This window comes from Acipenser ruthenus, chromosome 11, assembly GCF_902713425.1.
Source record: "Acipenser ruthenus chromosome 11, fAciRut3.2 maternal haplotype, whole genome shotgun sequence".
NCBI classification, from domain to species: domain Eukaryota; kingdom Metazoa; phylum Chordata; class Actinopteri; order Acipenseriformes; family Acipenseridae; genus Acipenser; species Acipenser ruthenus.
Window position 1 is genome coordinate 16612413 of NC_081199.1, and position 21187 is coordinate 16633599.

Sequence of the window (21187 nt, forward strand, 5' to 3'; positions counted from 1 at the left end):
ATTTGGGTATTGTATGTACCAGAAAAAGTCAGGCGAATTGCTACTTGTGCTGTAACAGCAGCCAAGTTCAGTTGTTCTCCCCTCAGTAACGTTCAGATTGTCGGGAGACTGAGTCACCATGCCTGCAGCGATGCAACCTAAAAAGAAAGAAATCATGGTCAGAAATGAAACAAATCAATTATTAAATAAATAAATAAATAAATAAATACATGAAATATCTTACCAATCCAAGGTAGTATAGTCACAATAAACAGAATATTACAAGCCATTATATACAATTGAACAGTGTGTTCACCCTCCAGCAATGCTTAGCAATGTTCTTTTTACAGAGGACTGAAACTCTTCAAGTCTCTCCCTGAATCTCCTCACAGATCTGTCGGCGTGTCTCAGTACTTTCACAGTGTGCTTGTTACAATGTCGCCCCCTACAGGAAGATGTCTCACTATAATCGGGAATGGAGAACATGGGGAATTTTCTTTTGTATTGTATTGTTCAATCAATCAATCAATCAATCAATCAATCAATCAATCAATCAATCAACCTTTATTTAATATAGCGCCTTTCACAAAGCAATGCCTCCAAGTGCTTTACATGACTAAAACAGAAAATACAAGCAGGAAATACAAATCACAGTAAATGAAAATACATGAGCAGGAGAGTAAATGCATAAATAAATAGATAAAACAGAAGTAAACAAACACACAGGGCAGCAGTGTGGATTAGTGGTTAGGGGCTCTGGACTCTTGACCGCAGGGTCGTGGGTTCAATCCCAGGTGGGGGACACTGCAGCTGTACCCTTGAGCAAGGTACTTTACCTAGATTGCTCCAGTAAAAACCCAACTGTATACATGGGTAATTGTATGTAAAAATAATGTGAAATCTTGTAACAATTGTAAGTCTCCCTGGATAAGGGCGTCTGCTAAGAAATAATAAAAACAAGATCAATAAAACCATAGACGATAATAGACAACTATCATTTTCAAATTAAAAAATGTGTCCAGTCTTATTTTAAAAGCTGCAACAGTTGGTGCTTCCCTTACAGAAATGGACAAATCGTTCCATAATTTAGGGGCCCTGTAACTGAAAGCTCTGCCACCAATACTAGTTTTTAAAATATTTATAAGATGAAAGAAAGACACTTTATTGTTGTATTGTACATGTTCTAATAATTTTTTTTTTTTTTTAAATGAAGATGGAAGATGATGTTTATTTAATCCACTAGGTGGCAGCAAAGCACCACAGTTGTTTCCTTCCACTGAAATAAAACTGAACTGGAAATCTTTGAAAGGATCTACTTCAGAATTTCTAAATATGTTCTTTAGGGCAAAAACATGGCTTGCAAATGTAATGTATGTTTAATTTCTCAGTTCATGACATTTAAATGTCTTCTTTTCAACAGCCCACCTCAAATTCAAATTCAAATTCAAATTCAAAAATGCTTTATTGGCATGACGAGAGCGCTCAGGTATTGCCAAAGCTTTTATAATACAAAACAGAAATAATAAAACAGAAATACAATTTCAGTACATAACAAACACAAAAAAACATTGTTCCCTTCCCTTTGAACAATATAACTACCTCCCTCCCTCCCTCCTTCTTTCCACCCTCCCTCCCTCCTCATCACCAGTAACCCCTGGTCGTGTATGCAGGGTGTCACACACTGTCCCTCAGGTTGTGGCAGGCAGACACATACTGTGCTGCTAGATTTGCAGTTCGCTCCTCCTCTCCTAGAAGGATGGGGATTTTACTCGAATTGGAGAGGAGGTTAAACTCTGCCATTTGTTTTTTGAATTGGGGGATATATCTCTCCCGTATCTCTGTGTATTTTGGGCAGGACAACAGGAAGTGCATTTCTGTTTCTACCTCTCCCAGATCACAGTGACCGCACAGCCTTTTTTCTTTGGCAATCCAGGTTTTTTTGTGCCGGCCAGTTTCGATGGCCAGGCTGTGGTCACTGAGTCTGTACTTGGTCAGGATCTGTCTATGTTTTGTGTTTTTGACCCTGACCAGATATTCTGCCAGGGTAAATTCTTTTTTTAGGGCCAGATAGCATTGTAATTTATTGTGTGATTCAATTTCGTTATTCCAATGTACTTTATAATTGTTTTCCAAATTTAGATTAATTTGTTTCATTTTTTGTGCTGGGAGTTTTTTGTTGGTGGTGTTCTGAAGCTCGCTGGTATTAATTTGACTTATTTGGCTGAGCTTCAGTACCATTCTACTGAGGGGATTCTCTTGTGGGGGCTGTGAGCAGCTCCGCAGTGCAGTGTGGTGGTAGGACTGCGGATCAGCCTGCTGTAGATGGACCCAGTAGTTGAGCGCTCGTTTCTGTATGGAGTGGAGTAAGGGGAACCGGCCCAATTCAGCCCTGCAAGCGCTATTGGCTGCACTCCTGTGAACCTGCAGGAGGTGTTTACAGAATTCCAGATGGGAATTCTCTATGGGGCTTTGATCCCATTTTTTATAATCAGGGTTCATAAGGGGACCCCATACTTCACTACCATACAGAAGGATTGGCTTTATTATGCTGTCGAAAATTTTTAGCCAAATTTTTATTGGTGGTTTAATTTTGTATAGCCGATTCTTTATTGCATAAAAAGCCCTGCGCGCTTTATCTCTTAATGCATTTATAGCCAGGTTGAAGTTCCCAGACGCACTGATTTTTAGACCCAGGTAATTGTAGCTGGTGCTGTGCTCCAGGGTGTTGTTTCCGAGGGTGAAGTGGTACCTGTTTCCCTGAGATCTGGCTTTCTTCTGGAATACCATAACTCTGGTCTTGTCCAGGTTTACTGTCAGTGCCCATTTCTGACAGTACTGCTCTAGCAGTGCCAGGCTCTGCTGCAACCCCTGTTCAGTGGGTGATAGCAGGACCAGGTCATCTGCATAGAGCAGGAATTTGATTTCTTTGTCGTGTAGAGTGATGCCAGGGGCTGCAGACTGTTCCAGCACCGTAGCCAACTCGTTGATGTAGATGTTGAACAGTGTTGGGCTCAGACTGCAGCCCTGTCTCACTCCACGCCCTTGGGTGAAAAACCCTGTTCTTTGGTTTCCAATTTTCACACCACACTTATTCTCTGTATACATTGACTTAATGATGTCATAGATTTTACCCCCTACACCGCTCTCAAGAATTCTAAGGAATAGACCTGGATGCCAAATTGAGTCGAATGCTTTTTTAAAATCTATAAAACAAGCAAAGATTTTTCCTTTATTTTTTTGGTGCACATGTTTGTTTATTAGGGTGTGTAGGGTGTAAACATGGTCAGAGGTGCGGTAATTTGGTAGAAATCCAATCTGACTCTTACTCAAGACATTGTGTTCGGTAAGGAAGGCCAGTATCCGGGCATTAATGATACTGCAGAACACCTTCCCCAGATTACTGCTCACACAGATGCCTCTGTAATTATTGGGGTCGAATTTGTCTCCACTTTTATGAATTGGTGTTATTAGCCCTTGGTTCCAGATGTCAGGGAAACAGCCCGCAGCCAGGATGAGGTTGAATACTTTGAGCAGGGCCTCCTGCATCCTGGGGCTGCTGTGTTTCAGCATCTCGTTTATGATGCTGTCGGGCCCGCAGGCTTTCCTGGGCTTGAGGGCTTGGAGCTTTTCTTTTAGCTCTGGTCCTGTTATTGGGAAGTCCAGTGGGTTCTGATTGTCCTTGATTATGGTTTCCAATTTGTTTAGTTTTTTTAAAATAGAATTTTGGTCTGGATTTAATTCGTTTTCGTCTAATTCTTGATAAAGTTTATCAAAGTAATTTTTCCAAATGTTACCATTTTTGATTGCCAATTCGTGACTAGTTTTTGATGTGTTTAATTTGTTCCATAGTTCCCAAAAGGAATTTTGCTCTATGGATTCTTCAATTTGGGATAATTGTTTGGACACGTGTTCTTCTCTTTTCTTATTGAGAAGGTGTTTGTATTGTTTCAGAGCCTTGCAGTAGCTGAGTCTCAGTTCGATATTGTTTGGCTCTCTGTGTTTCTGGTTTGACAGTTTTCTTAATTCTTTTCTGTTTGTTTTACACTCCATGTCGAACCATTTTTCATTTGATTTCTTTTTAGAATTAGTTTTTTTCTTTGTTTTCTTGAGTTTTGATTTTGTTGCTGTTGTTTCGAATATAAAATTGATTTCTTTGATGGCCGAATTGATTCCATTTTTGTCTAATTTAAAAAATTTAGTTAGAAAGCTGTTTAGCATACTTTCTATTTCTGCACTATGAATTGTTTGTTTATATTCCTCAGCACTGCTTTGTGTCCACTTATAGGCTGGTTTAAGACCATATAATTTGGCGGGTGGGGTCGGGTTTGAATTATTTAGTTTTGGATTCGTTTTTAGATACAGGACTGTTTGGCAGTGGTCTGATAGGGGGTTTTGTTGCCGGACTATAAATGCATTAATAGATTCTGGGTCCATGTCTGTGATAGCGTAGTCCACTACACTATTACCTAGAGCAGAGCTGTATGTATATCTGCCCTGAGAATCCCCTCTGATCCTGCCGTTAATGATGTACAGACCCAGGCCTTTACAGATATGCAGTACCTGCTTCCCACTCTTGTTCACCACACTGTCAAAACTATTCCTCTGTGTGGTGATGGGTGTGTGGTACAAAGAGGTCTGCTGTCCAATCACATGGCTGTTCCCCTCTGTGCTGATGTAGTCGACCTCTCTGCCGGTCCTGGCATTGAGATCTCCACACAGCAGCACAGAGCCCAGGGATTGGAAATGGCTAATTTCTGATTGTAAATTTTGGAAGCACCCCTCTCGGTGGTAGGGGGAGTCAATTGGTGGCATGTAAACTGCGCACAGGAATGTGTCAGATTGGGATTGGATGATTTTTTTTTCCATTTTGAGCCATAAATGTGTCTCTCCTCTTTTAATGGGAGAGACAGTGTTTTTAAGTTCCTCTTTGTACCACACAATGATGCCCCCCGAGTCCCTGCCACGTTTGATGTGGGGGTTCTTTAGGGAGGGGACTATCAGTTCCCTGTATCCATTGGGACAGTGTGTGGACACGTCCGCACGACTCCATGTTTCATGGAGGATTATTACCTCCATGTTATTTATACTATTTACAAAGTCTGGGTCTGTGCTCTTCATTCCAAAGGTTGAGGAGCACAGACCCTGGATATTCCAGCTACTTATTTTAAATGATGCCATTTTTATTAACAAAAAATCTATGGTTTATAGTAGTAAAGAAATAAGAAGTGACAAAGTTTTACATATTCATCTTTAAATTTGGTTATGATTTATATATTTATACTATATTATTGTTATTTTCCTTAATTTTGTGGTATACAGGTGATACATTAGCTAATTAGCTTAGTGCAGATAAGGTTTAAGAGATATCTTATCTCGTTCAGCTCCGTGCTGGCGGGGTTTCCTGGCCGACGGGACACGGCTGCAGCATAGCTGTGCTGCGGGGGCTGGGGGGAATGCGGGTGACGTGGGGGGCCCTGGCGTCGCTCCTGCTGATTGGCAGCTCTGTGGTGGGGGCGTGGCCTGGGGGGCTGGAGGGAATGCGGGGGGGTCCCAGGCGCTGCTCCTGCTGACTGGCAGCTTTGTGGTGGGGGCGTGGCCTGGGGGGCTGGGGGATCCTAGGAGCTCGGGGGCGGCTGGGCGTGCTCCTGGTCTCGGTGTAGGGTGTGCTGGTGAGCTCTCGGCCCAGGGCGATGTCCTTGAGGGATTTAGCAAAAAGCTTCATGCCCTCCCTGTTGAGGTGCACCTGGTCGTACATGTGGTGGGGCCTGATGTGGTGGTGGTGTGCCAGGTGCACGCTGGGTAGCAGGGCACAGCCCCGGGACACCTCTGTGTTGATGCTGTGGATGATGTGGAAGGGCACGTCCGCTCGGGGCAGCAGGGTGGACACGATGACTTTGGCGCTGGGGTATTCTCTGGCTGCTGTTTCTGCCACCTGCCGCAGGGATTTGGCCACATCTCCTCTGTCTGCGCGCAGGTTGTTGGTGCCGGTGTGGATCACAATGTATTTCGGGCTCCTCTGTCTGTTTTTGGACAGGATTTGTAGGGCGCTCTGTGTTGTTGGGCACTTGATCTTGTCGACACTTCGGCCAGGGAAAAGCCGTCTTTCGTCCAGGTACCTCCCGTTCGAATCTATTAGGATGAGCACCTCCGCACTGCCCTGCTGCTCCGACTGTGTGTTTGGGGCTGTCTGTGTGTCTGCCTGTGTGGCTGGTGTTGTGTGTGTGTTTGGGGCTGTCTGTGTGTCTGCCTGTGTAGCTGGTGTTGTGTGTGTGTTTGGGGCTGTCTGTGTGTCTGTCTGTGTGGCTGGTGTTGTGTGTGTGTTTGGAGCTGTCTGTGTGTCTGTCTGTGTGGCTGGTGTTGTGTGTGTGTTTGGGGCTGTCTGTGTGTCTGCCTGTGTGGCTGGTGTTGTATGTGTGTGTATTTGGGGCTGTCTGTGTGTCTGCCTGTATGGCTGGGGTTGTGTGTGAGTGTCTGGGTTGTCAGTGTGTGTGTCGGTGCAGTCCGGGCGCTCTTGTGCTGCTGGTGTGCGGAGCTGGCTGCCTCTCAGTCCCTCCAGCTCTCTCTGCAGGCTCCTCAGCTCTCTGTGCTGTGCTGTCCTGGTCAGTTCCTCTCTCAGTCTCCGCAGCTCTGTCTTCATGGCCTGGTTGTCCTCTTCCAGTCCTCTCATCGCCGCTCTCAGCTCCTGAACCTCGGCCCTGTGTTCTGTCTTTAGCCTGTGCACCTCGTCCCTGAGCTGCTCTGATGGGCTGGCCTGGCTCAGGGTGGCCAGCTTGTGCTCAGTGTGTTCCCTGAACTCCGTGAACTGCAGCTCCAGCACTGACAGGCACTCCTTCAGGGCTCTGATGTTGCTGATCTGTCTGCGGGAGTCAGTGACAGGGCTGTACTGGGGGTGGGGAGGCTGGCTGCTGCGTTGTGCTGGGGGTGGGGGGAGAGGCTGGGGGTTTGCAAGCTCTGGTATTGTCTTCGCTCTCTCCACACGCTCTCTCAATGCTGGGAAGCTGTGTTCAAACAGGTCCAGGCTGCTCTCTCTGCCCTGCACCATGACAGTACCATTGTGGTAGACATTGACAGTGAGCATGACGCTGTCAGCATCACTGTCCTCGAACACGGTCAGCTGCCTGCCTCTGCCGATGCCTCCCTTGCGGATGTTGCAGTAGGTGCTGCACAGTGCAGAGTGCCATGCACTGGGGTGCTCGGTGTAGAGCAGCAGGTTGCACTTGACCCTGCAGTTGTCCACTGTGGAGTAGTTTGCTATTAGAGTCTCTGGGGACTCCCTCAGCACTCTGTCTTTGTAATTTTTTCTGGCCTTTGCAGAGCTCAGCTCCTCTGGGTATTCTATTTCAATGCTGCAGCAGCCGTTGCTGCTCAGCCTGTCAAAAACTGTTACATTTTCAAATGTATCAAATTCACTGGCAGTTGGGAGGCCCTCTCCAACTGTCACTTCACTCTGCATTTTTCAAAATTCTCACAGCAGTTTGTATGAAGCTATACTGACTTTTCTTGCAGATTACAGATGATGATGACTATTATTATTATTTTTTTTTTATTGGTATTTTTTGTTGTATTTATCTTGCTGGTTAATATAGATTCTTACCTCCTGTTTCTGTGCTCTATTCTGGCTGCCTGTCTCTCTGTTCTCAGTATTTCTTCTGTCTTTCTTTAGTTTTTCTTTTCTTTTCTTTTCATTATTTTTCTTTCAAAATGTTCTCCTTGTCTTCAGTAAATCTTCATTTAGTATTTTATGCAAAAAAAATTTCACAATTTATGACTTTAACTACTATTAAAACACTAATGTTTAAGAGCTCATTTTCTCGTGCTGTGCTCTCTCTCTCTCTCTCCATTCTCACCTTCTGTCACAGCAGTGTGGAGTCGAGGCATTGTGCTTCTTGTTTCTTGTAACAATGTAAACTGCACATGTGGTGAGTTTATGGTGGCCTTGGACTTATGGGACATCACAAGTTTATCACTTTTGGGTGCTTTGATTGTGTTAAAGAGGCTGGATTAAATATTGTGTTTGATGAAGATCTGTTGAGATTGGACTGCTGTTACTCTATTCCAGCTGGCCTCTCTGCTTGTGCCATTCAGCCTCTTTGACTTATTCAGAATGCTGCTGCTCACTTTATATTTTCTCTGCTTCGCTTCTCTCATGGTACTCCTCTCTCTCGTCCTCTACATTGGCTGCCTATCCCTGCCCTTATCAAATGTACCACAACCTTCTTCAACATTCTGTTCCTTCCTACTTCCAATCTCTCATCTCTCCCTCTATCCCTCTCTCCCTCTCTGTTCAATCTCTCATCTCTCCCTCTATCCCTCTCACTCTCTCTGTTCAATCTCTCGTCTCTCCCTCTATCCCTCTCGCCCTCTCTGTTCAATCTCTCGTCTATCCTTCTTGCCCTCTGTTCAATCTCTCATGTCTCCCGCTTGCCCTCTCTGTTCAATCTCTCGTCTCTCCCTCTATCCCTCTTGCCCTCTCTGTTCAATCTCTCGTCTCTCCCTCTATCCCTCTCGCCCTCTGTTCAATCTCTCGTCTCTCCCTCTTGCCCTCTGTTCAATCTCTCATGTCTCCCGCTTGCCCTCTCTGTTCAATCTCTCGTCTCTCCCTCTATCCCTCTTGCCCTCTCTGTTCAATCTCTCGTCTCTCCCTCTATCCCTCTCACTCTCTCTGTTCAATCTCTCGTCTCTCCCTCTATCCCTCTCGCCCTCTCTGTTCAATCTCTCGTCTATCCTTCTTGCCCTCTGTTCAATCTCTCATGTCTCCCGCTTGCCCTCTCTGTTCAATCTCTCGTCTCTCCCTCTATCCCTCTTGCCCTCTCTGTTCAATCTCTCGTCTCTCCCTCTATCCCTCTCGCCCTCTCTGTTCAATCTCTCGTCTATCCTTCTTGCCCTCTGTTCAATCTCTCATGTCTCCCGCTTGCCCTCTCTGTTCAATCTCTCGTCTCTCCCTCTATCCCTCTTGCCCTCTCTGTTCAATCTCTCGTCTCTCCCTCTATCCCTCTCGCCCTCTGTTCAATCTCTCGTCTCTCCCTCTATCCCTCTTGCCCTCTCTGTTCAATCTCTCGTCTCTCCCACTATCCCTCTCGCCCTCTCTGTTCAATCTCTCGTCTCTCCCTCTATCCCTCTTGCCCTCTCTGTTCAATCTCTCGTCTCTCCCTCTATCCCTCTCACCCTCTCTGTTCAATCTCTCTTGTCTCCCTCTCGCCCTCTCTGTTCAATCTCTCGTCTCTCCCTCTATCCCTCTCTGTTCAATCGCTCATCTCTCACTCTATCCATCTCGCCCTCTCTGTTCAATCTCTCGTCTCTCCCTCTATCCCTCTCGCCCTCTCTGTTCAATCTCTCGTCTATCCTTCTTGCCCTCTGTTCAATCTCTCATGTCTCCCGCTTGCCCTCTCTGTTCAATCTCTCGTCTCTCCCTCTATCCCTCTTGCCCTCTCTGTTCAATCTCTCGTCTCTCCCTCTATCCCTCTCGCCCTCTGTTCAATCTCTCGTCTCTCCCTCTTGCCCTCTGTTCAATCTCTCATGTCTCCCGCTTGCCCTCTCTGTTCAATCTCTCGTCTCTCCCTCTATCCCTCTTGCCCTCTCTGTTCAATCTCTCGTCTCTCCCTCTATCCCTCTCACTCTCTCTGTTCAATCTCTCGTCTCTCCCTCTATCCCTCTCGCCCTCTCTGTTCAATCTCTCGTCTATCCTTCTTGCCCTCTGTTCAATCTCTCATGTCTCCCGCTTGCCCTCTCTGTTCAATCTCTCGTCTCTCCCTCTATCCCTCTTGCCCTCTCTGTTCAATCTCTCGTCTCTCCCTCTATCCCTCTCGCCCTCTCTGTTCAATCTCTTGTCTATCCTTCTTGCCCTCTGTTCAATCTCTCATGTCTCCCGCTTGCCCTCTCTGTTCAATCTCTCGTCTCTCCCTCTATCCCTCTTGCCCTCTCTGTTCAATCTCTCGTCTCTCCCTCTAGCCCTCTCGCCCTCTGTTCAATCTCTCGTCTCTCCCTCTATCCCTCTTGCCCTCTCTGTTCAATCTCTCGTCTCTCCCACTATCCCTCTCGCCCTCTCTGTTCAATCTCTCGTCTCTCCCTCTATCCCTCTTGCCCTCTCTGTTCAATCTCTCGTCTCTCCCTCTATCCCTCTCACCCTCTCTGTTCAATCTCTCTTGTCTCCCTCTCGCCCTCTCTGTTCAATCTCTCGTCTCTCCCTCTATCCCTCTCTGTTCAATCGCTCGTCTCTCACTCTATCCATCTCGCCCTCTCTGTTCAATCTCTCGTCTCTCCCTCTATCCCTCTTGCCCTCTCTGTTCAATCTCTCGTCTCTCCCTCTATCCCTCTTGCCCTCTCTGTTCAATCTCTCATCTCTTCCTCTATCCCTCTCTGTTCAAACTCTCGTCTATCCCTCTTGCCCTCTGTTCAATCTCTCGTCTCTCCCTCTATCCCTCTTGCCCTCTCTGTTCAATCTCTCGTCTCTCCCTCTATCCCTCTCACCCTCTGTTCAATCTCTCGTCTCTCCCTCTGTCCCTCTTGCCCTCTCTGTTCTATCTCTCGTCTATCCCTCTTGCCCTCTCTGTTCAATCTCTCGTCTCTCCCTCTATCCGTCTTGCCCTCTCTGTTCCTCCTGTTCTGGCCAGCTGGTAATGCCTTTCCTCAGGTGCTCTACTCCTCAAGTTCGCTCCTTTTCCTGTCTTGCCCCTCAGTGGTGGAATCAATTGCCTATGAGCATCAGCACTACATTGTGTCTCGCCACCTTCTGGCACCTCCTCAAAACTCACTTGTTTGGAATAGACTTGTGGACTCTACAAAACGTATCTTCTGCCTTGAACATTGCACGAAATAATTCTAAACAGTCATAGGTGTGTAAATTCCTCTCATAATCTGAATCCTGAAACCTGAACTGTGCAAAGTAACCATGTCCTGTAATGTGGAATAGAAAGGGTCACTGCTGCCCTGTGGTAGAATTTACTATCAGACACAAGCTGTGTTTCCATCTGTCTCAGGGGAATCTAGTGTAGTAGGAGGTTTTTGTATGGGGTGAGATACAGACCGACACAGTGCGGAACTCAGAGCACAGAAGTATGTGGCAGAGTCAGACAGCACAGCTGCAGAGAGAGTCAGATTAAAGGTCTTCTCACTCTTGTCATGAGATGCAGAGGAACGCTCTTTAAATCTTGACTCTGTAGAGGAGTATAAACCAAGCATGTGTTGTGGAGCTTTGTTACGTTCCTGAAATGTACCAAAAGAGGTTCAGAGAGCCTGTTGCCTCATATTGACAATGAATTGTAGTGTTCTCATCTTCTTTTACTGGAACTGAAGTCTGAGGCTGAGTCACTGAGTCCCCATTTGATATCCCTGAAAACAAAGAAAGAAAATGTCATATTAGTTGAAATGATGCTATGAAACTTTAACAAGGAAATAATAAACATCTATCTTCAAATAACAATACATGTGTGTGACAGGATGACTGGGCGGTGTCGTCACGACAGAAGCAGGAAGGAAACTGACACCAGGCACTGCAGTTTTCAAATAATAAAGACTCGGCGCGCCGTTTTATTAAGCAAAAATAACAAAAATAAAAGGTTTTAACAAAAAGACACTGTGCTCACAGAGCGAAAATAAAACAGTAAACACAAATAATCACGAACACAAAATAAATAAAACAACACAGGTCAGGCTGATTGCCTTCACTGTTCCTATGTCTTATTTTAAGCAAAGCTTGCCTTGCCGCGCCTTGCCGCGCCCCGCGCCCCGCTCTCGTTCCTCCTCTTAAACACTCACCCCGAGTGCAGCGAGTTGTATGCTTTTATGCAGGTGACCATCTCCCGATTAGAAACAAATTAAATCACCTAATTAATTTGGGAGATGGCCACCTTCTGCACGAGTTTATTAATTATTCCTGGCAGAGGACGAGCAACAATCTCGCCTCTGCCAGAACACGTTTTAAAATAAACAAAAACGCCCTGCTATCATTTATAAATCAACAAAACAATAACAAAACATACGGCGCTTCGCCGACAAATATAAAACCCAATAACACGGCGGTACGCCTTCACAAATACAATAAATAAATCATAACAAACAAATACAAAATATCACAGGGGCGGAGGGGGAAACCCCGTTCTAAAAATAAACAAAATACACTTACACAGCAGGGCTCTCGACCGCCCTGCTACAATGTGTAATATGAAAAACAAATCTTTATCATTTTGCTTAGATTATTATCTGGAATGTAATATTAATGTAATGCATAAACCTGAAAGGAATTTCTTCAAAAGTAACTAAATCCATAACATGTGCTCACCAATGATGAGACAAATGAAAATAGAAACACAGCTTGCTTTTGTCTTCCTTCCTTCATTGTGAACACACAGATTGCGCACAGCCTCCTCTTATCTGCTCAGGCTTGTGAGTAAAACTGAAGAGTGCTTTTCCTGCAGCCCGACTGCATACCTCCCACTGCTCCACCCCTTTCTCAAAGGAAGGCATGTTGAGGAACACAAGACAACAAGTCTGTCAGCATTAGGACAGGCTTTCCATTGACTTCTATGTTTCAATTGCTAAAGCAGTCATTAGAGGTTAAAAAAGTATAAAGAGAAAGGTATATGAATACTGACATAAAAACTGAATACTGACATACACATATACATTATGTTTTTTCTTTAACGTGTAAATAGTTCATTTTGTTCATTTGTGTGTGTGTGTATATATATATATATATATATATATATATATATATATATATATATATATATATATATATGGAACAGGTAAATACTATATATAAGTAAATGGTAAATATTTATATAAATGAAAATAGCCTATGTTATGCTTTTCAATAAATGGTTTAAAATGATGCTTGTTTATTTTCTTATGATATAGTACAGTGCTTTTCAACCTTTTCATCTCAAGTACCAGTGATTCAGTTGGGACCATCAGCTGTAGCAGTAGCTGTGTGCAATCTTAAACGGCTATTGTAAAACAGAGACCTGCACATTGCAGGGGGAAATGCAGTTCAAATGTAGACCTTACAAACATCCCCAGTTTGTGTATCACTGAAGATGCAAAGGCTTGCTCTAATTATTTGTAAAGAGTTTGCCACAAACTGCTCAGGCTCCCCATCATCAGTAACTTGACATGTTCACAGCGAATACCTCTCATCATGACTTCTCAGACTTGTAGGTCATTTTCTTAGTCTGTGGGTACAAACAGATTGATACATTGTGATAGAGATATTGTGGTTGAGAAAGCACATGGTCAGGGTTGCGAATCAATGTGCAGTCTCTATAATAATATAAAGGGTGCGCTTTTAATTGAATGCAGTCGGGCCACAGCCAAGAAATAGACATATCTACATCTGACTGATCAATGAAGAATAATAGAGTGGTTTTAATCAGAATAATAATGGGCAATAAAGTAAGTTCCCTGACTAGGAATCAAAACCGAGCCGCGACGGTGAAAGCGCCGAATCCTAACCGCTAGACCACCAAGGACGTCTGCACGGTTGGCAACGAATTCCTTTGCTATCAACGCTGAAGCATCGAAAACAGAACAGCCCCCAAGCCCTGAGCAATGACAGACAATGAATCATAATAAACTGCCGCATAATTAAATTAATTGCTGTGGTCCATTTCTAATTGTTCAAGAACTAGAAGTAGTTCTCCCTTTCAGATTATTCCGGACCATGCCGCGCTTAGTTTGCTGGTAGGTACGTTGTTTGTGTAGGCTCAGTAGTTGGTTATAACTGTTGTTGGTTAAATACTGCCCACTAGTGGGTTTCATCAGTAATTATTGTTGGGTATGTCACTTCCCGGGTTCGTAAAAAAAAAAAAAAAAAATCGGGATTGAGGCCATTTTTGACTAAAAGGTTAAAGTTTTGTAAGTGTTAACGCGTCCTTTGTTTAGCCTACAGTATTGGCTCTTTTTAAGCTGTAATGTTCTAAAACCCAGGAGAATATAATTGTGCCTTTGACCCAACAAACTGCGTCCGAGTCTTACGTATTTTACGAGGGGAGAGATAAAGAGGAGACGAGAGGGAGTAGGACAACCACGTAAGCATCACGTAAATAAAACATATTATATTTGCTTACTACCCTCGAGAGGCTCTGTGACGCAATCGATAGCGCATTGGACTTCTACTCAAGCACTGAAGGGTGTATTTGAAGGTTGTAAAACCGAGTCCCACCAGTCAATGCTTTTAAAGCTAGCAGTGGGAGTCTACAACATTGGTCACTTAAAATCAAAACCTTATTTTGAAGTTTGTTTTTCTAATACAAACTAAAGAAAATAAACAAAAGGTTCCACAGAAATTTTAACTCGGATCACTGGATTCAATATCCAGTGCGCTAACAATTACATTATGGAACCAGCCAGCTGCGTTAGTTTCACGTTGCAGGGGCACTCTGGATATTTTGTTTTTCTTTCAAACATTTTCTAATACTTCACAATGGTTGAAGCTATCTGATGCAGCAAGAGCTGAAACCACATCCGTTCATATCCAGGGACAGGTTTCTTGCTAGCTATTGTTTAAACCTCTGGCGCACTGGTATAATTGTGCTCCTTATGACAGATTATACGGTATTTACACCCGCGCTGTGAACAAATAGTAAATGTTTCATCCTCTTTGGTTTGAACGCCAGGTTTTTGAGAACGAGGTGGCCGAGTGGTTTAGGAGATGGACTGCTAATCCATTGTGCGGTGCACGCGTCGGTTTGAATCGCATCCTCGACGCAGGTTTTTTTAAATTATTATTACTGTTTCTCGTTCTCTTTTGTCAAAAGTGTTTCTCCTGCGACTACAGGAAAGTATTTGTCTGTGTTGGAGGTGCTCCCCAACAGTCACAAAATGTGACACAAACACAGCCTAAACTTTGAGGTGCTGAAAAAAATTATAAGCAAAGGCACCGCTGGGATTTGAACCCAGGAACTCTTGTTTTCTATACAAGCACTTTAACCCGCTAAGTCACGGCGCCCTGCAAAACGCTGTGAGATGAAACGTATCACGAACATTATTAGCTTCACTACTGTTCTCTACTACAATGCAGGACTAAAATTAAGCGCGGGCCATTTCTGAAATTAATCTGAAACACTTGAAAATGCGCATTACTTGTTATTAAACAATTTCCGAGCTCAGATATCAGAATCTGCATTGTATTTTATATGACCGATTGTACCCTTGTGGTCTAGACATATGACATTTGGTAGTTCACATGATCAAAACATATGGTTAAATTAAATACAGGTCCCACCGAGATTTGAACTCGGATCGCTGGATTCAGAGTCCAGAGTGCTAACCATTACACCATGGAACCGCTGCGGAGCACCCACGAGAGGAATGGACCACAAGGCGTTCTCCCCGTTCTGATTGCACACACCAACATCCATTTCTCCAGTTTGAATCCAAAATGCGACGTTTCATTTCTTGGTTCATACTGGCAGCTGGCAGCAAGTCTGGAGAACTGCACAATCAGCTCCCAACCGTGCGCCACAAACGCTGCTCACATTGAAATAATAAGACACATGTTCATTGACAATATATGTATTACACATGTAGATTTAGAAACGGTTTTAATAACATCGGTATTGCTAATTAAAAAAAAAATAAACATGTCATTAAAAACTAAACACGTTGCATCTTTATAAGTGAAAATACACTTTCAAATACAAATTCGCACAGCTGTCTCCTAGCAAGTGAAGGCACCACTGTATTCTGGACGTTGTAGTTTATTCTAGGAACATGACACCTGCGCATGTTAGATATCAGGGGAAATCGCGAAGCCTCCTCTCGTTTGGTATGTGTTTGAGTTACAGGCACTTGAACGCACCTACCGATTTGCTGCGCGTCACAGCACTGGAGCTCTGAATGAGTGGCTGCATAGAAAAATTCCGTGTCCCTTTTTAATCGGTACTTATTGTGTTAACTGTGTGATTGTGTATAGGGGGGTGGTTAAACCATAGCTGTCCTCTCACTTGTAACGAGCAATTGTAAAATCCTTTTCTGCAGACTGAGAAGAAGATAATGCCAAAAGGCGTTGCGAATCAATGTGCACAGACTCTGTAATAATATAAAGGGCGCGCTTTTAATTGAATGCAGTCGGACCACAGCCAAGAATTAGACATATCTTCATCTGATTAATGAAGAGTAAGAGAGTGGTTTTAATCGGAATAATAATAGGCATAAAAGAACTTCTCTGACCGGGAATCGAACCCGGGCCGCGGCGGTGAGAGCGCCGAATCTTAACCACTAGACCACCAGGGACGTTGCAAGAATTATCTGCACGGCTGGACAGGAATTTCTTTGCTATATATGCGAAAGCATCGAAAACGGAACAGCATCATAAACTGCCATAATAAACTGTGCGCCTTAGGACAGATTGGACGGTTTCTACACCCGCGCTGTGAACAAATAGTGAGTGTTTCATCCTCTGGTTTGAGCAAGTGGTTTTCGGGGACGAGGTGGCCGAGTGGTTAAGGCGATGGACTGCTAATCCGTTGTGCTCTGCACGCGTGGGTTCAAATCCCATCCCCGTCGCAGCTTTTGTTTTTTATTTTATTACTGTTTCTCGTTCTCTTTTCTTTTGACAAAAGTGTTTATCCTGCGACTATAGGACAGTATTGGTCTGTGTTGGAAATGCTTCCCAACAGTAATAAAATGTAACACAAACACAGTCTAAACTTCGCTGAAAAAATTATAACCAAAGGCACCGCTGGGATTTAAATTCAGGATCTCCTGTTTACTAGACAGGCGCTTTAACCATCTAAGCCACGATGCCCTGCAACGCACGACGAAAAGTGTGCCAGAGACCTGTGAAATGAAACGTATCAGGGACTGCCTTTACTGTCGTTACTACAATGCACGACTAAAATTAAGCGCGCGACATTTCTGAAATTAATCTGAAACACTTGAAAATGCGCATTACTTGTTATTAAACATTTTCTGACCTCAGATATCGGAATCTGCATTGTATTTTATATCTATAACAAACATTGCCAATGTAAAAAAACAAAACAGCCGTTTAAAGTGGTGATATCAAACATAAAAGCCCAAGTTAGGAGAAGGAATTAGGCCAATCTTGTCAAGCATCAAGCAAATAGACACAATTGGAAAGGTGCTGTTTGACATGCGTAGATGCAGGTGGGGTCAAAGTTGATAAGTTGGATACCGCTTACGGAAGTAACACTGGAAAGTGCAATGAAACTTTGTCCATAGGAGAAAATGGAGTTACCAAGATCCATCATAACTGTTTTTAGAGTCATCCCCTGGCATTTGTGAATGGTGATTGCATGAGCACCAATGACTGGGAACTGCTCTCAAACAATGTAGACTCTATCCATGATTTCAAACTTTGAGCGTAAACGTTGAAAGGTATGGGTGACTCCATTGTTAAATTTGATGGTTATGGTTTTGAGCATACTTGTGTTTTCCAGATAGTAGGAAATTGATGAGACCAGTGGCAATGTCAATGTTCTTGCAAATTTGCTTAATACAAATGCAAATGTGATACATTTACTACCAAACTAAATACAAATGCAAATTTGTGACAAATGCTAAATGGACTTCTAATACTTTCCCATACAACAAATGTTAATTTATTAACATGAATTTGGCAGAGGCCTTTATCCAAGGTGACATACAAGGAAAGCAGTTTATATAATAACAACATAAACACAGTAATCACGTAGTTCATAATAATTAACAGGTATGTACCAATATAGGAAGCAAGTTACATAAAATAGTGTTTCCCAGTCTTGGTCCTGAGGACCCAGTGCTTGCTGATTTGTGTTCCAACTGAGCTTTATATTACGAATTGAACCCTCAATTGAATGAATAAAATGTCTAATCAGAGCATTTGAATTATATGTAGAAATGGCTGGCTGCACAGGCCTCAATTAACACTAATCTAGGACTACCTAATGTTACCTCAGGTAAGGTAGTCCAAGATTAGTGCTGATCAGGGTTTGTGAAAGCAGCCAAAAGAGTTGGATATTTCAAGTTATTTCTAACATTGCATTAAGTCACTAATTGTTAGTTCAATTGGGGGATCAATTTAATAATTGAGAACTCAGTTGGAACACAAACAGCAGACACAGTGGGAGCGCAGGACCAGGTTTGTGAAAAACTGACATAAATGATGAGATATACTGTATGTATATATTTATATATGTGTGCATTGCACAATTATTATTTTTGCTTGTTTTGATTGTTATGCTTAATAAACATGAAGTTCTCAAAAGTGTCCTTTAGTTTGCATCTTTCAGGTTGTTCAACTTTACCAGCAATACTGAAAAGTCTCTCGACTTTATTATGAACATTATTATTGAAAAGTGTTTAAAATTGAAATATTTTTCCCATGATTTGAAATTCAAATGCAAATTCTTATATATTTCAGAATATACAAATACCAAGTCAAATGCAAATAGTTCAGCAGATTGCATTTAAATTATTATTATTTATTTTTTAGCAGACACCCTTATCCAGGGCAACTTACAATTGTCACAATTATATCACATTATGTTTACATACAATTACCTATTTATCCAGTTGTTTATACTGAATCTAGGTAAAATACCTAGATGCAAACACTGTTGCAGCAGCAAAGGTCATTCAAAATGATCTAGACAGAACTGGGCAGACACATGGCAGATGACATTTAATAGAGAAAACTGTAAAGTATTGCATGCAGGCAATACAAATGTGCATTATAAATATCATATGGGATATACTGAAATTGAAGAAGGGAACTATGAAAAAGACCTAGGAGTTTATGTTGAATAAGTAGCCTTGCATTTAACAGGTTAAATCACGTCAGGCCACTGATTTCTCTGCAAATACCTGGCGAGGGTCACCCCCACTGCAAACTACACCTGTATTTAGCCTGGTCCAACGTGGTTTACTGGGGCAGAACAGTGGGCAAACATGCTGCATATGCCAATCGCTCAGCTTCTTATTCGCTCTTTATGTATCTACTTTGAATAAGTTGCCTTGCATTTAACGGGTTAAATCACGTTGGGCCGCCGATTTCTCTGCAGGTACCCAGCGAGGGGCAGCCCCTCTGCAAGCTACAGAGGGCCGGGCAACCACGTTGGGCCGGGCTAAATACAGGTGTAGCTTGCAGAGGGGGTGCCCCTAGCTGGGTACCTACAGAGAAATCAGTGGCCCAACGTGATTTAACCCGTTAAATGCAAGGCTACTTATTCAACGTAGATACATAAAGAGCAAATAAGATGCTGAGCGATTGGCATATTTACCCGCTGTTCTTCCCCAGTAGACCACTCTGGGCCCGGCCCGGCTAAATACAAGTGGGGCTTGCAGAGGGGTTGCCCCTTGTCAGGTACTGGCAGAGAAATCTGCAGCCCAAAGTGATTTAACCCTTTAAATGCAAGGTTACTTCTTCAACGTAGACAAATACATTTATGCACTTAAAAGCTTGCGAATAAGAAGCTGGCGAATAAGCCAACTTCAGCCTCATGTTTTACAGTGTAAATGTATGAAAAGAAGACAGATGTAGTCATAATACAGTCAAATTTAATGTCACTTCTGTTAATGTCACACTCTGCTTATTATCATCAAATTGAAATGTCCTGGCCCGAATATAATGCATGCTGTGACTTTGATGTTGTGTTTTTAAAATGTATTAATGATCAATGCATTGCTGAGTTTGTTGCGCTCACATATCAGGTGGTGTCTGGAATGATCCAAATGCAATTAAAACAGTGGGTGGAGGCGTGAAATAAATATATTCATAACTTATTTTATGCAATTATTTCAATAGCGATTAATACCCTGCTATCCATTTCCAAAAATTAAAAGTAAATCAGCTCATTTTTGCTGTTTAATCTTCTATTTGTTAATAATACAAATAAAACTTCAAAGAAAAGTTTGAAGTATCTGGTATTGCCAGGCAGTCTCCCATTCAAGTACCAACCAAACACGCATATTATTATTATTATTATTATTATTATTATTATTATTATTATTATTATTATTATTTTAGCAGACACACTTATCCAGGCCAACTTACAATTGTGACATACAATTACTGCTTTATACAGTCGTTTTTTTACTGGACCAATCTAGATAAAGCAGCAATGTGTCCCCCACGTGATTGAACCCAGTGAAGAACAAAGTGCTCTAACCGCTACTCCACAGATACTGCAAGCGACGGATCACTAGTGACTCGTTGTATAAGGCCACGCAAAATTCACGATTTCACGTATTTGACTGCCTACCCTGAAAAATATTGTTGATTTCTGGCTGAGGTATGAAATCAGATTCCGAAACATGGCAAAATTAGCACGCTGTTTTGGGTCAATTCCATCAAACCCTGCGGATGCAGCACGAGCAGTTTCTGAATATGGACTGGTGTTTATACAACAAAGACAAAGCACGAGTGTTGAAACTGCAACAAGATCCACGATTATTATTATTTATTTTAGAACAGCAGCAGTGTCCCCCACCTGGGATTGAACCCACGACCTTTTGGTCAAGAGTCCAAAGCCCTAACCTCTACTCCATACTGCTGCCATTGCTAACCTGCAACAAATAACTAATTTTCTGCTCACGGGCCAAGTAATTTGTGAGAGCGCGCGTGTGTGTGCGTGTGCGTGTGTCTGTGCGCGTGTGTGTGTGTGCGCGCGCGCGTGTGTTAGTGAGTGTGTGTGTGCGCGCACGTGTGTTTGTGCGTGTGTGAGAGAGAGCATGCTTGCGTGCGCGTCATATATAATTGTGTTTGTAAAGAAAAACGGTTTTGTCACTTGAACTAAACCCTGTTTTTAACATTTTGTTTTTCAAAGTCAGCATAACGCTATACAACACAGTCCGTTTAATTACTGTATGAACATAGCATACAAGTTTTAAATGCTTACAAAACTCGACAATGTTGCTGAATTTGTCATTCAAACTTGTTTAGTTTTAATCAGTTTTGTCTGCTTGTTACTTTTTTCAGCCCACATTTAAATGACCCTTGTTTGTTACATTTTAAAAGATTGTTTTAAACGTTACAATGTAAATGTTGACTCAGTAGCTACCATTAAATGTTTCAACCTCGGTGACTTTCTTTGATGCGTTATTAATTTTAGGCAATTTGCAATATGTGTGTGTGTGTGTGTGTGTGTGTGTGTGTGTGTGTTTACATGAAACTTGTACTTTTTATATAGGCATATAAATGTCCATTGCTGTCGATAAACGCATCAGCCAAATCAATTAATATGACATGTAGTTTTCTAGCTTGCTATTT

At 42.9% G+C, this 21187-nt stretch overlaps 4 non-coding genes across 4 annotated transcripts; 1 reads left to right on the plus strand and 3 right to left on the minus strand.

Moving 5' to 3' along the window:
• Positions 1-14849: 14849 nt before the first annotated feature.
• trnas-aga (transfer RNA serine (anticodon AGA)) lies at positions 14850-14923 on the minus strand. Its single transcript has one exon. It is a non-coding gene; the product is annotated as a tRNA-Ser (tRNA).
• A 267-nt stretch (positions 14924-15190) lies between these two features.
• Positions 15191-15262, minus strand: trnaq-cug (transfer RNA glutamine (anticodon CUG)). Its single transcript has one exon. It is a non-coding gene; the product is annotated as a tRNA-Gln (tRNA).
• Positions 15263-16137: 875 nt separating this feature from the next.
• Positions 16138-16209, minus strand: trnae-cuc (transfer RNA glutamic acid (anticodon CUC)). Its single transcript has one exon. It is a non-coding gene; the product is annotated as a tRNA-Glu (tRNA).
• A 191-nt stretch (positions 16210-16400) lies between these two features.
• Positions 16401-16482, plus strand: trnas-gcu (transfer RNA serine (anticodon GCU)). The gene has a single exon. It is a non-coding gene; the product is annotated as a tRNA-Ser (tRNA).
• The last annotated feature ends 4705 nt before the right edge of the window (positions 16483-21187 follow it).